This window comes from Carassius auratus, chromosome 13 (genome assembly GCF_003368295.1).
Source record: "Carassius auratus strain Wakin chromosome 13, ASM336829v1, whole genome shotgun sequence".
Classification (NCBI taxonomy): Eukaryota; Metazoa; Chordata; class Actinopteri; order Cypriniformes; family Cyprinidae; genus Carassius; species Carassius auratus.
The window spans coordinates 23,931,435-23,942,722 of NC_039255.1; the positions used below are offsets into that span (position 1 = coordinate 23,931,435).

The 11,288-nt window shown below is 35.5% G+C and overlaps 1 long non-coding RNA gene across 1 annotated transcript; it reads left to right on the top strand.

Moving 5' to 3' along the window:
* The first annotated feature begins 252 nt into the window (after window positions 1–252).
* Window positions 253–5,414, top strand: LOC113113069 (uncharacterized). The gene is made up of 4 exons (XR_003293535.1): window positions 253–603; window positions 1,802–1,911; window positions 4,469–4,630; window positions 4,795–5,414. It is a non-coding gene; the product is annotated as an uncharacterized LOC113113069 (long non-coding RNA).
* The last annotated feature ends 5,874 nt before the right edge of the window (window positions 5,415–11,288 follow it).

Here is an 11,288-nt window from a genome sequence, read left to right on the forward strand (position 1 = left end):
TCTTGGTATTTATTTGTGAAAGTTTCTACCAATTGCTCCAAAGTAAATCATACAACATTTATTATATATATATATATATATATATATATATATATATATATATATATGTTTTTTTTTGTTTTTTTTTCAGTATAGTATTCGGTTGATTTGAGCTTCCCGTCCCCTTTAAACTTGAATATGTGATTACATCCTCGTTCGGAGCGTGCTTTATAGCAGCATGACATCTGCCAGCGTGGATTTTCCCCCAGCTCTGTTTGAGGACAGCTGTTCCTAAACACACTGTTAAGGCATAACTGTCTGCTGTTCGAAACCGTTAAGAGAGCATTGCTCGAATAGTTCAAACCATTTGATTCTGGAGAGCACTGGAGGGAAGTGTTTACATAGTGTCTTTCTGGGGCTTGTTAGCCAGGCCGTTGTGGAGAGAGCTGTGGGTCTGAACTCAAGTGCTTTTGGCAGTTGCCCACCCTATTTGACTAGATGTGGCTTAATTAGGATCAGACAAAACTTTGTAAACAAGTTAAGGTAGCTTTTGTGTTCCTTATCAGGAGCTGAAGCAGGAAATGAAAGATCAAGAGGGAACCCAAGCAGATACGCTATTGTCTGGTAAGTGAAGATTTTTATTATTATTATTAGATATTTTACTTGTCCTGTAAGAGTTTGTAGAAATGTTCTGACAAGAAACCTGTCAAGGATATTGTCCGAGTCATATTGCATGCCTATTTTTTAGGGCATGCCGTTATTTTCAAGACATAGAATCTTCTTCTTTGCAGTGTATATGCAAAGAAAGACGCAAAACAAGAAAAGACCAATCACAATTCAGTATGCAAGTGAACAAAAATAGAAAAACAATAAGATTGTAGTGTGTTGATAATGCATTGAGGTCATTGCTGTTAAAGCAGAATTGCATACAATAATGTGGTATTTGTAAACTTTAATCTTAGCTACTAAAAAAAAAAAAAAACAATATATATATATATATATATATATATATATATATATATATATATATGTGTGTGTGTGTGTGTGTGTGTGTGTATATATATATATAAATATAAATATATATATATATATATATATATATATATATATATATATATATATATATATATATAATACATTTATATTCATAATCAAAAATTAGTAACAATAATAATAAAATACACACTTTTAATGTTGAGCTTTCAAAACTTACAATTGTCTCAACAAGCCTGCATTTATTTGGTCAAAAATACAGTTTGATGCAATAATAATAACAATAATAATTACAACAACAATAATAATAATTAAAATAAAAAAATAAAAATAAAAAAAACTTTACTGTATTTATAAAGCTTGTGAGATGAAAGCATATTAATTGTGGTCAACAAAATATATACATGCATGTTTTTGTTTGAGAGCGGGAGATTTAGAATTTTTAATAAATAAACAAGTAAATACATAAATATAAGTAAATCCATACATTTATTTGAAACACTGCTTTGCGCTATACTCACTATGTAAACATGAAACATGAAACTCTCAGTTAATATCAGATATGTTATCTTCCAGTATGTCTGTTTGTTTATTTATTTGCGTATTTTCTATTTATAATGATATGGTACGTTGCACATAACTACGCACATATACTTATCTTTGGCGCTAAAGCCTCGTGTCTGCTTTTATCATCACTGGAGAAGCAAATGAAAACCATGTGGTGTTCAAGAGTAATTATAGTGTTATAAAGTGACAGAACAGCAAGAGTGTAGTTTTACTGTGCCGTAAACGCAGGTCCGAGTCTTTATCAAGGGATCTCATGTTGCAGGGACGCTGGTCTGGAAGTCTGATCCTGCCCATGGAGACACAAACGGCCCTCACTGTGGCTCCAGGGCCCCCACCCACACCAGGCATTACACCAACACCAAAGGGTCAGGGGTCAGTCTCTAAAATGTTTATGCTCCGTCCCGTGATTTTGAACTCCCCCTGTTATTTTGGTAGGAGCCCCAAATTTCCAAATGACTTCAGATGTGTATTTTTGTTGCCACAGACTGGAGCTCTGAGAGTCTGCCGGGGTGTGTTTATGAACACTGTCTCCGATGGTAAAGATCAACGGCTGCTAGCCGGTTAACTGACATCAATATAGGGAAATAACGGTGAACATAATGGAAGCTCATTTTCATTTCAGTTCATTATTAAAGCAGGATTTTTATCATTAACTAAAGTACAACCATAAAAAAAAATAGCAAAATAAATGCATTTAAAAGGTATTTATTTCAGCTATTTGCAAAGGCAACACTTATCATTTCCATTTAGTTAAACTTTAAGTATTAAAATAACAAAAAATAAATTAAAAATTATATAGAAAGATAAACTTCCAAAATTGCATCATGCATTTTTTTTTTATTTTAATGAAGAAAACATCACCTGTATGTCAACAAAGTCACAGATGACAAGCCCAGCCTTCATGTAAATCCACACAATCACTATGCGGGTGCAAAACTCTGACAGCTTGTTATCTTTCAGTGACAGAAGCCAAATCAGCCCGGCTTACCGACTCAATGTAAATCAGCAGCGTAAAACAAGCAGTGGCTAAATCAGCAGATACAGAGAGGCTCTTTGTTGCTGCGTGCAGATTAATATCTTAAGCGTGTACCATTGTTCAGAGTTATGTCACCAGCGGCCGTAATGATATCTTAAATTAATGAAGTGATGAAAGCGGCGAGGGAAAGGCCTGTGATTTACAGGATTGCTTTTAGCTGATGCACAGCGCCATCGCTGGACATAAATCAGCCGCTGGGAGCGATGGGGGACAATGAATGGATCCGCACATGGGTTTACAGTTCAATTAGTAAGGCACAAGGACGACAGCGCAATCTAATTCACCCGGCCAGGTGTTTGGATGCAGGAAAGAGCAAATGAAACAACAGAAGATATCTTTTCTGTTGATGAAGGTGCATCTTAGGTCTTTGCCGAGTTAACGTCTGAGTTGTGCTTGTAAAACAGATATACAGTACACTAAACATTGAATTTTCTGGTGTTATGACACGGTGACTCTAACAGGCTCCTCAAACACTCCTTCTGTCTTTGATTGGTTGGTCAAAAACACAATCCCTCCCCAAACTCATGCTAATGTCCCAACTGAACGAGATTGAGTGTTTTGAATAAAACTGTTGTCTATATATATTCTGCTGAAAAAAAAAAAAGTTTAATTTACCAACTTGAGCCAGTTCCCAGTAAAGCAGAATGACCTCCACGTGGCCTGACCTTGCTTGTATTCTGCTCAAGAGGCAGGCTTGGGTAACTTCTGAGGTAACTGATGCCACTCTCTCAGAAAATCAATAATTAAATTCGGTCGTACATGGACCGGTGGCCTGCACCTGAACTGGAGTTTTGTATTCCATCCCCCTGCCACAGTGGTCTAGATTACTTTAAGCCAAGTCTGATCACACACACACACACACAAACACACACACAAACACACACACACACACACACACACACACACACACACACACGCACACACACACACACACACACACACACACACACACACACACACTACCATTCAAAGTTAGGACATGTATACTCATTGTTTATCATTACTATGTTATACATTTAAGAGTAATAGTAAAAATCTGTAAAATCTATGAAATACACAGTTAGAAAATACTCAATATATATAAAATGTTTATAATTTTTTCATTATTAAGTTTATTTTTTTAAATTGTTTATTGCATCAGTTGAATAAATGAATGAATGAATGAATGAATGAATGAATACATAAAAAATGCATAATTTATATTTGTCTACAACCCCAAAGCATCAGAGCATAAACACGAAATGCAAACATGAATTCAAGTACATTTACACTTCTTACTTCTGGCATTGCATGTTTTATAATTTGATAAGTTTGGACTAAGGAAAAGAAAATTACTCTTTTTTTATTCACCAATGGCACATTATTTTGATCAAAATAGCAATAAGACATTTATGTTTTCACAAAAATAAATTATTAATAAACGTTGGTCTCTTGAAATTTCTATCCATCAAAGAATCCTATAAAAAAGCATAATGGCTTCCACAAAAATATGAAGCGGCACAACTCTTTTCAACATTGATAATAATAGTAAACATTTCTCGAGCAGCAAATCATATCAGAATGATTTCTGAAAGATGATGTGACACTGACGTCTGAAGTAATGATGCTGAAAATTCAGCTTTGCTCACTGAAATAAATGATTAAAAAGCATTAATCTAGAAAACAACTATTCAATGGTAAATAATAATACTATTGATCAAATAATTGCAACTTATGTCAGCAATAGACATATAGACAAAAAACATTCTCCAAACTTCTGGGTGGTAGTGTACATTTTTAAGGTCTTGCCACACCATCCGTTCTCAGCTGTCAGGTTCCTTTATATGTTTAAAGGGTGTTGTGCCATTACCATGTTGTAGTTATCACCTTATCTGCTGTTGTTTTTTGTTGAAGTGAGCTGTAAAGTCATTTAACGGGGTGCTGCATGCGAGGGTGGTGTAAACCTGTGAACCCTGTGGCCCAGCTCAACGCTCCTGTTCCCAGACCATTTGTTCACAAATGCAATCCCGCTTTCTCGTGGCATGAGAGCTTCACCTTGAGACTGAGAATAAGACGGTGAGCCCTGTTTGTGTAAGCTGACCTGTATGTTAAACAATCTCTTACTGATATAAATGTACTTCTCTACAGACACTTTCCCTGTTAAAATTGTATTTATTTCAAAGCTACTCACTTTCAGTGTTTATTGTCATAAATGTGACAAACTGTAAATGTTGTTACAGATCAGCACACACACACACGCGACCAGCGATGGCCGATCTAATGTTTGCCTGAATGTGGCCTGTTTCGGCTCGGAGCACCTCTCTTCGGTTTAGGTTTCCTTTAGGGACTCGGCGAGACCCACAGCGTCAGACCCCATTCAGTCTATTGTTAATCGAGAGCGTCTACAATCAAAGTGTGGAGTGTTTGGGTCAGAAGCCTCGGCGATTGAGGGCTACCCCGGGGGCAAGAGCGTGGCCCCCAGAGACACCGCACAGCTCTGAGGTTTCACCTGGGGACTCGAGCGCTTAGAGATCTAATGACCCACTCCAGAAATATTTGCTTGATTGAGTGTGTGGTTGACTTTTCTCATATTGATCCACAGGTGAGCTCTTCTGTTTCACTTATAAACTACCAGCTCATTTATCAACCTTGTTCTGCAATTAAAGTGAAATTGTAGTAGTAGATCATTCATTTGTTCGTTTGTTCCTCCATCCGTCAAAAATGGTAGCATTGCATGTCTGTTACCATTAAGATCATTTGTATGCTAGTGTACTTAACTTAACTTTAACAGGTATAAATAAAAAAGTAAATAAATGCACTGCCATTCAAAAGTTTGGGATCAGTAACATTTTTAAAGAAGTTCTTATGCTCATCATGGCTGTGTTTTTATGATAAAAAATACAGAAATATTTGAAATATTACAATTTGAATTAAAGGTAGGTTATTCTATTTTAATATACTTTCAAATATAATTTATTTATGTGATGTAAAGATGATTTTTCAGCATCATTACTCCAGTCTTCAGTGTCACATGATCATTCAGAAGTTATTCTAATATGCTGATTTATTCTCAGTGTTGGAAACAGTTGAGCTGCTTGATATATATATATATATATATATATATATATATATATATATATATATATATATATATATATATATATATATATATATATATATATATATATATACATTTTTATTTTATTTTTTTGGAGCCTGTGAACTTTTTGATGAACAAAAGGTTAAAATGAACAGCATTTATCCAAAATAGAATATATATATATATATATATATATATATATATATATATATATATATATATATTTTTTTTTTATCAATTAAACACATTCTTGCTAATGCTGAATGAATTTTTATTTTATTTTTTTTTAACTGAACTGACCCCAAACTTTTGAAAGATATACAGCTGTGTATTGTTGATTTCCAATCAAATAAAAAATATTTCTAAAGAAATAAAAGGCAAACATTTCCAAATGTTGGGTTCATGTCATATTATTTTGGCTTTTATTCCATATCTGTTAGCAGAGAAATCATATATATGCTAGAGCACTTATATTAACAAATGAACAGATTCAAATAATATTGGTGACTCATCTTGCACTAATGAGCGTGTCCAAACTTTAGTCGATAAAATGCTCTCTAGAAATCATTAAATAGCATAACATGGTTCAAGGCTATGATGTAAATGAAAGTCTAGTGTCCTTTTATTCAACATTGTTCCAACAAGTAATACATCAACACTGGAAAGAAAACTATGCTTATCAGGCCACTCCGAAGGTTTATCTGTTTATATCTGACTCCGATGCCCACCCTTGTGTTGGTGTAACCTTATGAGGTCGATTATATTTTCAACTTATATCGAACTATCATATTAATTTTTACAGTCCATGGTTATGTGTAACCTTAGTTGGCATTAGTGAAACTGTAGAGTACAGTACATTGCAGGGCAGAATCACTGAATGTGAAGAGGCGGATGTGATGAGGAACATGAAGTGCACTGGCCCGGCCCTCAAGGATGGTCTTAATTTTCAAACCCCCTCTCGGCGTGTACAGACAGAGCTCATTAGAGTCTGCTGGAGCTCAGAGCCCAGGCCTGCTTCTCTCTGTGTCCTTGCATGAATATATGAGTCTTCACACGTCCTCCGCCAAAACACTCTTTCGCCACCCACCCCCCTGCTTCTTTTTTTCTCCCCTCTTCTCTCTTTCTCTCAAAGGTGCTGATCAATTCACAGGCTCCTCTGGAGGTGTGAGACTCATCCATGCACGTCGTTCGCTCCCGTTCTCTCTCTCCCCTTCAGTGAGGGCAGCGGCCTCCTCTTTTCACCTCTGGGCTCTGCCAGTCTGTGGCCAGGCTTCGGTCAAATGAAATCACACTAATCAAACTCCCCCCTCTCCTTCTGCCTCTCTCTCCCACTTTCTCCTCCTCTCCGGTGGCTCGGAGCCCATTAGCACACCTGAAATAATAACTGAAGTGACAAATGTTTTGGCACTTATAGCCGATAGACCAAGAGAAAGGGTGGGAGAGAGCATACCATGTTCTCAGAGATTTAGGCACGGTATTTTCCAATCCCAACTGTGTCAACAGGGCAAAAAAAAAATCAGAAAGCATCCCATGTGAAAACGCTAAATCTTGATGTTAATAATAAAAACACAAATTCAAGTACAGGTATTTGGTTGTTGTTTTAATAGAAATCTCGTTTTCAGACATTTACAGTGAGTTTTATTGACATCATGTTGTTTATTTAGTCGTTTTCAGCAATACTCTTAAAGATACAAACATGTACAACATACTGATATCCCACAAGTGCTTTTCTTTATGCTTCACTAGAAATGTACTGATTAGGGATGCACGATATTGGATTTTGGCCGATATTCGATATGCCGATATTTTCTAAATAATTTTGGCCGATGCCGATACCGATATCGATATATATACAAATATATACTGATATATTTAAACTTTAATTTTACTGAAGAGAAATCCATGTATCTCTTCTGTACTGATTCTACCATCAATTTATTATTTTACAAATGTAGACAGACATTCACATCTGAAAAACAGGTCAATTATTTCACTTGGAGAATATCGGTTTGGCTCATCGGCAGAAATATTCATATCGGCCGATACCGATAATTGTCATTTTAAGCTTTTATCGGCCGATACCGATGTTGTGCCGATATTATCGTGCATCCCTAGTACTGATGTTATTGCAAACTGCGTTATGCTCTTTTCTTAGTGTAAAATCCAATAATAACTTCGTCTTATAATTTCTTAAGTGCTATCGACACCTTCTGCTATTTAGTTTCTATTTTTTTATTATTATGACGCATGCGTGCTAAATTAAACGTGTAATAATTACCTGCCTATTCATTTAGATTTATAATTTTAAAGTTACTGTTTGTGTTCAATCCTAATTGGCGTTTATAACTAATAATAATTTACATTTATTAAATGTATAATAATTTACAGCCGAAAACGTCAAGTCAACCGGTAATTTGTTTAATAAGTTTTAGCTTTATTAATAAGGCGGACAGTCGGATGATTTGTCATTAACGTTCTTTTTAACAAACATTATTCAAATGTCTACATTAGTATCATCTCAAACAACTTCGATAAACAATGCAGCTTTTCATAATTGATTATCATCATTAATACACTTGGAATTAACATTTTAATTTAACATTTAAGAATGGCGTGATATTACTTACTGCATTTCGACTGTGTGTGTGTGTGTGTGTGTGTGTGTGTGTCAGAAAAGTCATTGCGTCTCATTAAGAAACAAAGAGAGAAAATGCTGTGTGTTTCCAGTAGAAGGCGCACATGATCAAGCATACAGGTCACTGCAAGCCTGTGCATATGTCAAAATATGTTTTTCTTCTGGATCTTGTGTAGTAGTTTACGTTATTGCAAATCCAATAGGCCTGAAGTGCGCTTCTCAATTAAGAAAGTTTGTTAAAATAATAAGATCTAGCATAAATAAAACAACACAAAACAAATAAAATGAAACCACAACGTCAGATAAAAGAAAAACACACTGATTTCTCATTTTAATCAGACCTATGAATATGTAGCCTTATTAAAATTAATGCTCAGTCAAAGTATGTTTCCAACTAATACAGATATAAATAAAGCCTAAATCCAATCATTTTACTACATCTGTTGTATAAAAAATACATATATATAATTTAGCCAGGTTTTTCTTCTTTTTTTCTCGAATTATTGTACATTCAATTTCCGGACGCATGCACGTATCTGATTATCTAATTAATTTAAGTAGAACAACGCATGAAAAAAACGCATGAACCATAAAAAGTTCCCAAAGTTATGTATTTAGTTAGTTAGTTAGTAAGTTTTACAGTTTTGTTATTGCATGTGCAACCTTGTCAAGTCAATTAATATAATTTTACCCACGAATGGTAAATAATTATTTTAAAATTGTATTAGGTAGCCTGTCTAAAACGTATCCGTTGTGCGATTTTAATATTCACACACTTTATATCTGATAAGCACTTGAAACACGCTGTAAGAGCATTAAAAACCAGGCATTGGCAAGATCAAGAACAAGTCAGTAGCCTGCTGTTTTATCCAGGCGCGTCTTACCCATTCCCGACAGTCCTGTAACTCTGAGGCGGTTGTCGGTGGTGGAAACGGCAGGGATCGCTGCCGACTGGCCCCTGGTCGCAGATTGCTGCGTGGGGTATAAAGAATGACCTCCGTTTGACTTCTGAACCACAGAGGCATGTTGATTTCAATAGCCAACAAATGAATAACAAATATTATTGAGGCAGAATAGAAGCGTTGTTGTAATAAACATCCAAATGACTTGAGGTGTTCCAACACGTTCTTGTTGTCAAGATTAAGACTGAAATTAATTTTTAGACGGAGCACACGATTTGTTTAGAGGCCCCTTGTTCTAAAAATAGGCATTTTTATATGCAATGTAATACTAGATATATAAATTTACTATATACTTATTATATATTATATGCATTTTAGTTAATACAATTAATTAAGTCTAAATGAAGTTATATAAAATACTTTTAAGCACACTCAACGCTACACAGCAGTTGTACAAATGTCTCCAGTGATGCAAAGATATGCTTTATCTGTTCTTTTTTCATTTGATAATGCATCAGGGGCACAGTTCAATTAAAGAGTCGGACTTATTTTTAAACTCCCAATTACATTTTACGTCTAAAGTTTCACATCTCTTTCTAACCCCAAATGATCCGAAAGGATGGCATTAACTCACTGATGCGTGCTGCAGTCTGCTGACCCTCACTAAAAGGCAACTTAAACAGTGAAAGTCCATGCCCTCATTGTGCTCTATAGCGTGCTTTTATAGAGGATAATTGAAGGAGCTTAATTACTTTATAATGCTATTCTGGTACTCTGACAGCAGTTAAGCGTTTGGGTAAGCACAGCTTTCATGTCATCCCGTTTGCTTCTCACATAATTGAGACAGACACAAAACTAATGTTGAGATTGCAAACATCAATAAAACAAATGGGTTAACTCAGGACACATATAAATTCTAACCTACATAAAATCTACAGTACACAGACGACTTAACTGAAATTAAAATAATTGTCGAACTAGCAAAAATTTAGGTAAACTAAAACTTTTACTTGACAAAGATATTACATCCCACTTACCAATGAACGCGTGCGTGTGTATCTGTTGCACGGCGTCGGGTTAGACGTATATCTGTTCTTTCTGTTGCATGAATCCTCTTTTCATCTGTGTATAAGTCCACATCAGATCCCACACCCGCGCAGCGCGCACCCTTCGTTTGCCGAGCGCTTTGGGGATTTGATAGTAATTTCATGCCTGTAAATGTGCGGCGGATCCTCGCGCTGTTCTTCCGTCGGGAGCGAGCGCTGTGTGATGCTCACGGCAGCTGATAAGACACTGATCCTTGCATTAATCGCTTCTGATCGATGACAGATCCTCCTCAGACAAACTTCATACACCTTGTCACCGGGTCAGTTGTTTCGCCCACAGCTGTGCACTTGATGCACATCAGTTTAAAGCTTCTTATTCAGCTATTTCATTTGAGCACTTTATGGAATATTTATTATTTATAACAACAGACAGCTTCCTGGATGTCTTTTAAATTTACCAGAACACAAACCACTTTTTTTTTTTTAATTGTAAAATAAAATAGTTTGTACTGTACATGCTGACACAAAAAATACTGGAATAAGTAGCTAGTTAAAAGTTCTTGGAATAAGAAAGGAATAGGAATTTGATGGCACGAGGGAGTTCTCAGAAGAGGAAAAACTTTGTAGCACAAAATATGAAATACATTATTGGGTCTCCTTTTAATTGCAAGACAAAATTCATAAACAAACATTCACATTTATATATTAAAATAATTAATATGTTTTCTCAGTGAGTATGCCTAATAGGTGTGTTTCAGTGGGAGATAAGATTAAGCGTGTGTGTGTGTGTGTGTGTGTATGTCTGTGTGTGTTAAAAGAAAGAGAGTGAGCAGCAAAGGAACAAAACAGAATACGAAGACTACATTTTCCCTCCAGATTACAATATTTTCATTCCACCTTTTCTTCATTTATGGAAGCATATCGACCGATAAATTAATGATTGACCATTCTTTGAACCAATAGACGACTTGAGTCGCCGTAGCACGCTTTCATTGGACACTACACCGAACTCCTAAGATCCTACAGTAAGTGGATGAGCCCATTCACAAAT